General features: G+C 45.0%; 1 long non-coding RNA gene across 2 annotated transcripts; it reads left to right on the plus strand.

Moving 5' to 3' along the window:
- The first annotated feature begins 1,316 nt into the window (after positions 1 to 1,316).
- Positions 1,317 to 12,183, plus strand: LOC118791682. 2 transcript variants are annotated; one of them, XR_005005549.1, is made up of 3 exons: positions 1,317 to 1,365; positions 1,434 to 1,490; positions 12,123 to 12,183. It is a non-coding gene; the product is annotated as an uncharacterized LOC118791682 (long non-coding RNA). The 2 variants fall into 2 exon arrangements; XR_005005548.1 differs by lacking the exon at positions 12,123 to 12,183 and adding an exon at positions 2,152 to 2,175.

The raw sequence follows: 12,183 nt of genomic DNA on the forward strand, positions 1-12,183 counted from the left end.
CGCCATCCTTGTTTAAAGGTTCTGGCGGTAAGGAAAGTGTTAAAGTATTGGTTTCAACATCCCCCTGATTAACCAAGGACAAATATCTTTGCAATAAAACGTGTACAGCTTAGCTTTCTCACGTGGATCCAAATAATTTCTACTCAAAACACTCTTTATAGAGGCGTCCAAATCGTTTTCAACAGTCTGTCTTATAGATACAGGAACGTTGTCGTTCTTTATCCAACTGACGTTGGGGGACTAAACAATTTCTCAGCATACTCCATCAAAATTTAGTTCTGTCTCGATGCAATTAGACTACTTATAAACGGAACAGCTATGCTCAAGAGTGGGATAAGGAATCAGCCCTTTTGATTAATGGCGCGTTTCTGCCTGCGTACACCAATCTTTTTATCCGCGATAAACTTTATCTGGGTTTTCTTCTTTTCCAACTTTTTACACTGCGAATTTGTTAGTGGTATGGTACCACGGAGAACGTTAACAGCCACTTCGCACAGGGTCAAGATTAACTCGTTTGACGCTGCTTGCAAAATGACGCGTCTCTGTGCTGGTTTGGCATTAAGTAAGAGTTTCAAAAGCGGCAAGTTTCTAGGAATCCTCGCCGACATGTTGATGCCTCAACTCTTTTTCTGGACATAAACAGCCGGATACTCTGAAAGTAGGTCTGTTCTGAGACGAAATTGATCCGGGGTTTTCGCTTTATAATCAATCAGGAGGTACCCATAAGGCTTTTCGATGGCGTTTTTAAAACACTCCATGAAAAACGTTGTGTTGCCAGGGGACATTTGTCTGGCCAAAACGCTGATTTGGTTGTTGTCTCTTGGGTTTTTAAACAACAATTGATAATTTGTGTTAAGATTGATTGTCCTGCCAGATTTTCCCTGAAAAACAAATTCTGAACCAGGTAGATGGCACTAAGTGTAACTGATGTTTCTTTACTGCGTTATGTTTAATTAAAAATGAAGACACACCAATTTTTGTACCGCAGTCGCTTTATTCTCGCTCCTGGTAGAAAAAAAAATGAAGAAACATGCATTTAGCCATGCACAGCCGATCTCGTCATGCACCGTTGTGTAACAGCAGTGTGCATTCATGCGACTGGGACCGTTCTAACAATTAGAAATACAAAATTTACAGAAACGCAATTAAACAGTGTACCTGGTAGAAAAAAATGAAGAAACATGTGTGGCATAGCTAGCTGGTTGGACGCTCAATGCGCGGTTACCAGGCAACCAGCTACTCGGTTGACGGTCAGGAAACGCAATCAATTCCCTATCCCTATAAATAGGTTGTGGTAGCCAAAGAGAAAAGAGAACGTCTGGTTCCGGTTTTCCCCTGGGCACTCTGAATACATGTCCCGAGAAGGTAGGCTGGCGTCTTCATCCACTTGTCGTACTGCTTTTGGCAAATCTGACAAGCCTTGTCCATTCTAGGTTCCTGTGGACAGACGGGCGCTGCTTGATTGAGATCGCTGTCATTATATTCCCAAGGTAAAGTGACAAACTAAATAACGGCATCAAGATGTAAAATATCTGTAGTTGAGTGTCGGTTTCCCTGGCTCTTTAGCCTCTTAATTCTTGCAATGATAGCTACATGAAGCATTCTACTCCGCATGTTATATATTGCACAAAGTGGGGAGAACCTGCTAAGAAAAGATTACATCGAGATACTACTCGTTTTAACTGCTTTTCCTATTTTTGTTTTTAGGATGGCTGGCTGCTGTTTTGCCTGTGTGTTTTAGCTAGCTAGCTTTTATCAATTGTTGCCTAGCGCATATCGTGTCACCAGACCCACGGACTTGCCACATAGCGTACTAGCCACTTAGCTAGGTAGCTAGCTAGCTAGCAAGCAAGCCCTCTTTCCCAGTAGCTAGCAAGCGACGGGTTGTTTACATTCTGTGTGGTGTCGGGTATCGATAACCTTTAGCTTATTGGACAAACCAACTGTAGAGTTGGGGCTCGGCCTCCGTTTTGTTTTAAAATTGTTTTCTTTTTGGTTGGGTGTGTGCGCGGTGTGAGACTCCGTGTCGGTGGAGACGGGTGACCGCGCGCTTCGGAAGGGGATCTTTTGTTCACTTAAGTGTGGGTGTGCGTGTGCAGACATTGAGTCACCTGAGGTTGTTTCACTTACTTGTACTTCACCATTTTGCAGTGTGTGAGTGTCGGCCACGGTCACGTGTGCTTGGTTGGTCCCTTTCCGGTAAGTCACTGACTCTCCCCGGTAGCTCTCTCACCCGCAGGCATTACAGCCGTACCTCCCCTACTGGCGTGGAGGAGGAGCAACTATTTTTTTATTGATAAAATCTGTGTTTTTTGTGTGTGTTTTAATACTTGTGTTTGCTTTTGCTGGAATAAACAATATTTTTTATGGGATTCATGTCTCTGGTTGCTTCATTAAATTGAAGGGGCCTGTGTATGAAACCAACGTGTTACCACAAAGGGGTAGAGAATTAATTCTTTGGGTGAAACTCCCAAGGTGGCGTAGTTTGCATACTAGCTCCTGCTACACATGCATTTAGCCATGCACAGCCGATCTCGTCATGCACCGTTGTGTAACTAGCATACAGAAGAGAAAACGATCCGGCATGCATGCACCACATGGGATATTCAGTACCGCTACCGCTATAACTAGCTAATTAGCTGGCTAGCTTCCAATATATATTCGGTGTTATAAACAAAAATACACACAAAATACAAAACTTCTCAAATACATGCCGAAATGTAACATCAACACATTCAAATGAACTCTACCTTCCTATATTCACTTTATAATTAAAACATTACAGTTACATGGGCAGTGTCTGATACATGCGACTTACCAGCAATATGCATTCATGCGACTGGGACTGTTCTAACTGAAACACAGCCCCACGTTAACATGATGCAACACACACCGGCTGACAAGGTTCCACTTTAATATAGAGCAAGAGAATGAGACACTTGTAAGAGGTATTACCCATTGGTTATTTATGAATGGCAAGTGAATTTATTACTCTGTTACACTCCCCCTGCTGAATTCCACTTGCCATATCCAAAAACATTAGGCTATTTTGCACAAACACCTACCAGGCACAGGAACAGGCAATCCTTTCACAACTAGGCACATTGGAACAATGAAACAAACAAAAAACCCATTGTAAGTACAAATACATGGAAAAAAAGAGTAAATTGAGGAAGCAGACCCTGCTATAAACCAGTCCAATGTCACCCAATGTCCCAGTCAGAAGACTATTCTCCAAGAGAATTAAAGGAAATAGGGGTTAGCTACTCCCCTAGATCCCCATAGGTGAGCATACCTGCTACATGCTGCACACATTGACCTGAACTGACCTCAATCAAAAGAAAAACCACCATACGAGACTGTATTATCAACCCTGTCTCTTTCTTGTACCACAGTACAGCATGCCCATTAGGATAAAAAAGTAGATTCATATGACCAACCTATGCTCACTTAAACACATTTGTGACTGCAAAACAGACAACATGCGGCCCATAAGTGTATGAGAAGTCTTCAAGCTCTAAGTGATTGTTGATGCATCATTTCAATAAGTCTCGACACTGGCTTAAGCAACCGACCCGCCCTAGACCTAAAACGACCCAATGAGTCCTCAACTACCCCTGAGACAACAAAGTCACGTGGTGGGATGGTGGTGGTGGCAAGAGAGTCAGCACAGTCAGGGCGCAGCCTGTCAGACAAATACTGGTCATGGACTGGTAGCTGAGCATGTGATTCCTCAGAATGAACATTGACAGTCTGTGCAAGCCTTGTACTAACAAAATCTGGTGGGTCAGTATGAGGGTGATTAGACTGGGCGTTAGCAGTACAGACAGTCATGTCAATGTCAGGATCCAAAACAGTCAGAGGTGCTTTTCCAGGAGGAGACACAGCTGAGGCAGAGGCTAGGGATAGAGCATTGTGGTCTCCCATGGATTCCACATCGCCCTCCAGGCTCACTCGGTCCATTACTTCGGAGGGTAGTTCAGACACCAACACCCTTGTCCTATACTCAGTAGCATCCACTGAATCTCCAATAGTAGATGAGGTCACACCACCACTCAGGTCCACGCTGTCAGTCACGTCAAATACCTCAGTTTCTTTCCCCGCATCATCAGGAAGAGGGAGAAAATTCACAGGCATTATCAAGTTGTGATGGATCATTTTCACTTGACCAGTCAAGCTGTTCTGAATTTTGAAAGTATGACTATAAGCATTCATCTCGACAACTAGATAAACAGAGTTCTCCCAGCGGTCGGCAAGCTTTCGTTTGCCACGCTCCCCCTTATTAGATAACAGCACACGATCACTGACCTCCACTTCCACCTCCACGGATTTTCTTGTTATACAGGTCAGCGTGTCTCTTCAGCTGCTTAGTTGCTGCTGCTTACACAATAGCCATAGCCTCCTTCAAGTCACTCCGCAAGGACTGGACATATTGGTCATAGGCAACAACATTAGGGTCATGCAGGACAATACCAAAGACAACATCAACAGGCAATCTCGGTGTCCTCCCAAACATCAACAGGAAGGGGGTGAAGCCTGTGGTCTTATGGAAGTACAGTTGTAAGCAAAGGTGAGTGATTTCAGCGCCAGTGGCCATCTGTGCTTTGCTTTTGGTGGTAGGGCCCGAATCATATTGCCCAGCGTCCTGTTGAATCCCTCACAAGACCCATTACCCATGGGTGTTGTGTGTGATTTTGCAACACCTGCGACACTCAAAAGCTCCGTAATCAGAGAGCTCTCAAAATTGGCACCCTGGTCTGAGTGGATGCGATGAGGGAAGCCATAGACGCAGAAAAGTTATTCCACAACTGGTGGGCCACGGACTTCGCAGACTGATTGGGGCACAAAAAGGCGTGAGCCATCTTCGTGAAATGGTCTGTAACAACAAGTACATCCAAGGACCGGTTCGCAGAGTCCTCAGCAGACCAAAAGTCAATGCACACCAGTGCAAGGGGCTCAGTTGTGATAATGTTCTCTAATGGAGCTCTGGCCTTGGGCTCCGGAGACTTGCTGAACACACACCACCTGCAACGCATCACATATTCCCTCACGTCACATTCCAGGCCACACCAGAAAAACCTGTCTGGTAAAATACAGCGTTTTCTGTAGACCCTGATGGCCAGCCTCATCATGGACGCCACGGCACGTATGGACACGGGAACCACATAGAGGTAAGCCTTCCTCTTAGTGACCCTCTCTCCAGAAAGAAGATGGCTTTGCTCACCACAGTATCTTGACGCTGCACACTCATCAGTTGCTCATGAGACAATGGTTTGACGTTACCTTGCTCCAATGGCATCACAGTCTGTGGAAGCTGGGGCAGTAACAATGCATGGGAGCTCACAAGATCATCAGACTGCTGCTACATCTGCTCTTGACAGGGCACCAGAAGGTGAGACGACAGCAGAATAACAATTGATGACCTTTCCATCAGTATGAGAGACCTCGTCAAATGGGTGAGAGGACCAGTGAAAGACATCCTGCATTCGGTCTGGGCACACATCAGCAGCCTCTCCCAACAGCATCTTATAGGGGACTCTCATCAAGCGATGGAGCACACTGGGTTGCACAAAAGGCTCTGTGCTCAATGCATCTGCAACAATGTTCCTTGGGCCAGGAAGGTATTTGATATCAAAGTCATATGGTGCAAGCTTTGCAACCCATCTCTGCTCACATGCATCCAGCTTAGCTTTGGACAGAATGTAGGTCAGAAGGTTGTTATCTGTCCATACAGTGAACTGATGCCCTTTCAGCCAGTAATGGAACTTGTCACAGATAGCCTATTTCATGGCAAAAATTCCAACCAGAGCTAACAAGACTTGGTTGAGCAACGCCTGCTTTAGACGCTCAAAAGCCTGTCTGCACTCCTCTGTCCAGTCAGCAGCCATCAGTGTTCTCAAAAATGGCTGCCGCTTCTTCCCTTTCCAGCGACGAGCCTTGTTCCCAGTCGTCAGACCAAAGAGAGGTTTCACAATTGCAGAACAGCCTTCAATGAACTGTTCATAATATACTATCACCCCAAGAAATGACTTCAGCTTCCTTTGAGATGGGACCCCATCTTCCATCAGGTCAGCCTCAGTAATGGCAGTGATGGCCTTCACCTTATCAGGATCTGTAGCAACCCCCTCTGCACTGACAATGTGCCCCAGGAACCACACTGACCTCTGCAGGAAATGGCACTTCTTAGGAGCTAGCTTCAAATTGTGAGTTTTGAGGCGCTCAAAGACCATTTCCAGGCGTTGCAATGCCAGGTCTTCAGTAGGCGCAAACACTAAGACATCATCCAGGTAACAAAGCAGGGTAAGGAAGTTTTGATCTCCAAATATGTACAGCATCATCCGCATGAAAGTTGTAGGGCTATTGCACAACCCCTGTGGCATGCGATTATACTCGTACAGCCCGAAAGGTGAAGTGAAAGCTGTGAACGTCCGGTCTTCATGAAGTTCTACATTATAATAGCCAGAAGTCAGATCCATGGTGGAGAAAAAGGCATTTCCACTTAAAGCGGCAAGTGCATCGGCTTGGTGTGGAAGTGGAAGGGAATCTTTGATAGTGTGTGCATTAAGCCAGCAGAAATCGATGCAGAGTCTCAGGTCCCCTGACTTTTTCCAAACGAGAACAAGTGGCGAGGAAAACTCACTGCAGGACTTCCTTATTATCTCACGTTCCTCCATCTTGTCTGAAGCCAACTTCACCTTCTCGTAATGATTAGGTGAAAGACGTCGGTAGGGCAACCTAAATGGCTTTTCATCAATAAGTCTAGTATGGTGGCAGCAACAACTAGCTTTTCCACAATCCAACTTGTGCCTGGAGAAGATGGATTCATATTTAGCTATTAGCTTAACAAGCCTTTCCTTGCAAGTAAGAGATGCCTCACAGGAGTCAACATTGATATCAGACAGCCCGAAATCACGCAACTTGTCGTTGTTCATCTCTGCTTGGCTAAGTTTGGTACACCCATCAGCCTGGAAGGAGTCATTCCCAGTCAAACTCAAGTCACTACTGTGGTCAGTGAGGTTGTCAGTTATCCTCTGCATTAGTTGAACCAGTGACATGAAAGAACAGTCAGACATAAAAGCACAGTCAGCTACGGTAGAACTGTCAAAGTCCTCAAGAGCCATACAGGGAAACACATCAGCTAAATTAGCATTTCGTCTCAGGGTTACTGACCTCTCAGAGGGGTTTATCACTCTAACAGGAAGCCATCCATCCCCACGTAACAGAGCCACAGTTTTCCCAACTAGAATTGTTCTCTGTGTTGACATTGCACTGCTAGGTTCAATGATGACAGCACTGCCAACTGAGACATTCTGCGTGTCTCGTAGCCTGCCCCACACTAAGTGCTCATGCATAGGCTCCAACACTACTGCTTTCTTCACTCTCTAAGTTCCAACTTTGTCTAGCACGTCCCTGTCCCTCCACCTCTCTACACAAGCCAAGAGGCTGATCAGCTTGTTATTATTGCTATCACTGTGTTCAGAAGCTGCCATCTTCCTCCAGAAGTCCCTGATCTTTTAAGCTGACGAATCAAGTGCTTCAGGAGATTGCTACCCAAGATGAGCTTTTTGGTCTGGCCCTCAACCACCAGGACTGGAACAATAACACTGCAGCCATAAAACTCAATCTCTACCTCACAAACTCCCAAAGGACTGGTTCTCAATCCACTGCATCCAACCAGGGTGACATCTGTTGAACTCAAGGAAGCACTCTGTAACACACCTGCCTGTATCACCTGAGGCAATGGACCAGATTTCAGGGTGCAGGCCATCGACCCACTGTCCAACATAGCTCTCATTCCCACTTTCCCTCCAACTAACACATCTGCATAGAATAAGTCAACATACGGAAAAAGTTCTTGTGTGTTCTGCATTATGATTCCTGTCTCTGGTTCTGTCTCTTCACATACGCTTTTATAAACTGACTCCAAATCAATGTCTCTCATCGATGGGGGATCTACAAGAGACCCTACATTGACCCCCCTATATGTGGACTTGCTCATTTCCCGAAAGCCGGGTGGTGGCTTCAGCGGTTGCTATAAGCTCCAAAGCTGTAGCCCTAGGGCACTCCCCATGCCTGTGACCTGCAGTGTGACAGAGAAAACAGAGGTGACTGGTTCTACAGTGAAACTTTGTTGTGTGTCCAGCATCACCACACACTGCACATGGTGCCAAAGACCTCATTTTGTTCCTTTGTCCGCCGCGAAACTGGCAGTTTGAACTGTTACCTGACTGCTGTGGCCTTTGCTCCAGGATGCCCTCCAACAAGGCAAGGATACGCTCAAATGGCTTAACAGGAACCTGAGAAGACTGGGCTGGGGATGACACAGGTTGCTGCTTTAAAAGGCCCTTTAACACACCCTCCCCATAAGCCTACACATGACCTCCTCTACCTGGTTCACTTCAGTCACCCCCCTCTTACGAAGGCAGATTCTCATCATGTCTTCCCACTCATGCACTGTGCATTTCTCGGAGCCATCCCCCCTGAAGTACACTGGTTCCCTGACATCAGACTTTAAACCAAGCTCAGATTAGCGACATCGACCCCCCCGAGCCGCATGTTTCCCCTGCCACATTGGGCACAGCTTCACTACCAATGGCCCTTTACTCCAAACAAGATACAATGTTTTCACCATTGGATTGGCCTATTTGCTTCGCTATGCCAGCAATAAAGTTCATAGAAGCATCAGTACCCATAACGCCAGGTGAGCCTAATCCAAGATCACTAAGGTGAGGTGGATCATGGTTTGTCACAGCCTCAAGAGAGGGCATAGGTGTATATGTTACAGGAAACTTCGACAAACCCCGACCAGCAGCCTTTTCTGGAGTGAACATCAGCAAACCTTTCCCTCTCCCAAAACCACTAACACCTTCCATGCCAATTGCAAAACACTAATAACAAAAGAAAAAACAGAACGATGTAAAATTAGATTTGTACAGGTAACCATAAAAAGTAAATTTTCTAATTCTATTACCACACCGACCAATAAATATACAATGGAAAAAAACAAAAACAAATGTAACCTATAATTATTTTTCTCTTCCTCCCTCTTTTGTTATTATTTCCCTTTACTGTAAATACACACACTATTCCACCCTTTGCATATGCATAATACACCTCTCGCGAATACGGCTGTCAGTTCATCACAAGAAGCTGAACTCATCTGCAACCACAATGAATCCTCCTGGGCTGGAACTAGCAGTTCCCACGTTGACAGTCGCCGATTCCCTCGCACCCAGAAGCATGGTCACAGCACCACTGTAACTGATGTTTCTTTGCTGCGTTGTGTTTAATTAAAAATGATGACACACCAATTTTTGTACCACAGTTGCTTTATTCTTGCTCATGGTAGAAAAAAAAATGAAGAAACATGCATTTAGCCATGCACAGCCAATCTCGTCATGCACCGTTGTGTAACAGCAATGTGCATTCATGCGACTGGGACCGTTCTAACAATTAGAAATACGCAATTAAACAGTGTATCTGGTAGAAAAAAATGAAGAAACATGCATTTAGCCATGCACAGCCGATCTCATCATGCACCGTTGTGTAACTAGCATACAGAAGAGAAAACGAACCGGGGTACTCACTGCTCGCTGCCAACCCCTTACAGCCAGCGTCATTACCAGTTGAGCTAAAGACAAATTGCCCTTAGCCTGTTGGCAACAATGCTACTTAAGCAGGTCTCGGGGGAGTGACGTAGCTGCAACCACTCAGCTACCTGCTACCCGCTACCTAAGGCTTTACGCAGGACTCACACGAGCTAATCACTTCAGCTCTACATATGCATGCACCACTTGGGATTTTCAGTACCGCTACCGCTATAACTAGCTAGTTAGCTGGCTAGCTCCCAGTATATATTTGGTGTTATAAACAAAAATACACACAAAAAAAAAACAAAACTTCTCAAATACGTGCCGAAATGTAACATCAACACATTCAAATGAACTCTACCTTCCTATATTCACTTTATAATTAAAACATTACATTTACATGGGCAGTGTCTGAAACATGCGACTTACCAGCAATGTGCATTCATGTGACTGGGACTGTTCTAACTGAAACACAGCCACACGTCAACATGATGCAACACACACCGGCTGACAAGGTTCCACCTTAATATAGAGCAAGAGAATGAGACACTTGTAAGAGGTATTACCCATTGGCTATCTATGAATGGCAAGTGAATCACAATTTATTACCCTGTTACATAAGGTTACGGTGGTGCACATATTGCGTAAACACCTTTTCAACCTGTGTGTTGCTACTTGCATCCTTCATCACATCATCAATGATTAACAAATTATTTTTGGTTACTGGTAGGAGATCGTCATCATCTAGAGCGCTGGGTATTCCTTCAATGAATTTGTTGTCTCTTATCTTCATTAACTTGTTGTAAAGAGGTTGCCAACAGTCATAAATGTACACAATGTTTTCAATTTTATTAGAAATCATCTTGTCAGCTTTTGCAATCAACGTCTTTACAAAAAATGTTTTCCCAGAGATTTTGTATCATGTAGTAATGAACGTCATGGAGGTATAGAAACACAGTCTTGTTGTGTGGTGTATCGCTTGTTTGGTACTTCTGCAACATGCTTGTACCGGACCTATAGAATACAACAATATTGATCCCTAAGGCGCACTCAAACTTTGAAATGTCTTTAAACCCTAATTTCTGTTGAACTGTGAAACCGAGGCCTGTATGTATGTCTGTTGCAATATTATCTAACGTGTTGGGGGATGCTTGCGGGTTCAGATAATGCGCAAGACAGATTGTGAAACATAGGTTGTTTGAAAAGTTATATGGACAAAACAAATTCATTCTGTTCTTGCTAATCACTTCGTTATGAGCCAGGTCATACAACTTTCTATACGCACCGCTGTTCTTACTATGTGTTATAGTGAGTGTCAGTTCCAAATGGTCATCAACCATGATTCACATATTACTCTACAAAACTCTTTCAATATGTAACGGAGTGCCTGCACCTTTAAGCAGAAGCAACAGCAGCAGTGCGGTGTTGCATCGACTGACATCACTGTATGCGACGCTAGTCATGCCAATTGTTTGTCGTGGGATTCCTTTAAAAGCCCGGCACTGCTGCAGCCAGGTAGGCGATTTGAATTCTGCTCTATTTGGCATTTTGCATCCTCTGCTTGCTTTGACGCTGTGATTTTATGTTTGCCAGATCAGGGTTGCTAACCTCTGCCTTTGTTTTAGGGCAAAACATTTGGAATATTGCCCCTATTGTGATTTGCAGTGTGCCGTATTTGGGGTACAACTTAATTGGCGTATGCGCGTCCTTGTTTAAGTTACCGGTACATAGCCATTCTTCTTTCTTAACCCACTTGTCTAAATTACTGCTATCTGCTTTTACTTAGGCTGCTTTGCTGTGTCGCTGTGTCAGTACCTCGCAACGGGAGTTCATCTCTTCTCGTCTTTGGCCGTGGTGGGTCGCTTACCAGAAGTGCACATGATCAAGGCTGCATTCTGTTCACCGGCTGCTGTTTTGTCTTTAATGATTCTTTTCGATTTATGACTCCTATTCAGTGAATGCTTTACCACGGCGGCACCGTACGAGGGTGGCCGGAGCATCCGAGTGGTAACGTGTGATTGTGTGTGTTGGTGCGTGTGTGCGTGCAGGTGATTGTGTGAGTTATTGTTGAGAGTGCTGGGTGTGTGTAGAAGTGCTCAGTGTTGGTGCAGGGTGCATGCTTGTGCATGTGTGTGTGGACAGTGGGTATGGGGTTCCCTGGTGGGTAGCATGAGGAATGGCCTACTGTTGTTTTGGATTGTAAAACATAATTTTCCTTGTTAGCTGTCCTGGTTGTTGTTTTCTTTTGTTTGTTATTTTCGGTTTGGGTGTCTTGCGTCTGTTGCTAGGCCCCATCTGTGACTAGTCTGCCCTCCTGGGCCTGTGTGTGTTTCGCCTTCAGTTTTCACACGTTCCAGGCTTGGTTAAGGTGCCTTGCTGTGCACATTGGGAATGCATTATTTGTCGTGATCTGTATGTGTGTTATCACCTGTGTCTATAATTGCTAATTAGTTAGCCCTGTGGGCTCAGACCTAACTGGTGGGGCCCTTCTATGTTGTCTCAATATTGTGTCTTTCTTTTCTTTTCTGGCAGGACTGGGGACATCCAGCAGGGAGGCTTGACACCTGGTGGTGGGTATTTGTGTCTCTGTTCC

The sequence above is a fragment of the Megalops cyprinoides genome, chromosome 16 (genome assembly GCF_013368585.1).
Source record: "Megalops cyprinoides isolate fMegCyp1 chromosome 16, fMegCyp1.pri, whole genome shotgun sequence".
Taxonomy (NCBI): domain Eukaryota; kingdom Metazoa; phylum Chordata; class Actinopteri; order Elopiformes; family Megalopidae; genus Megalops; species Megalops cyprinoides.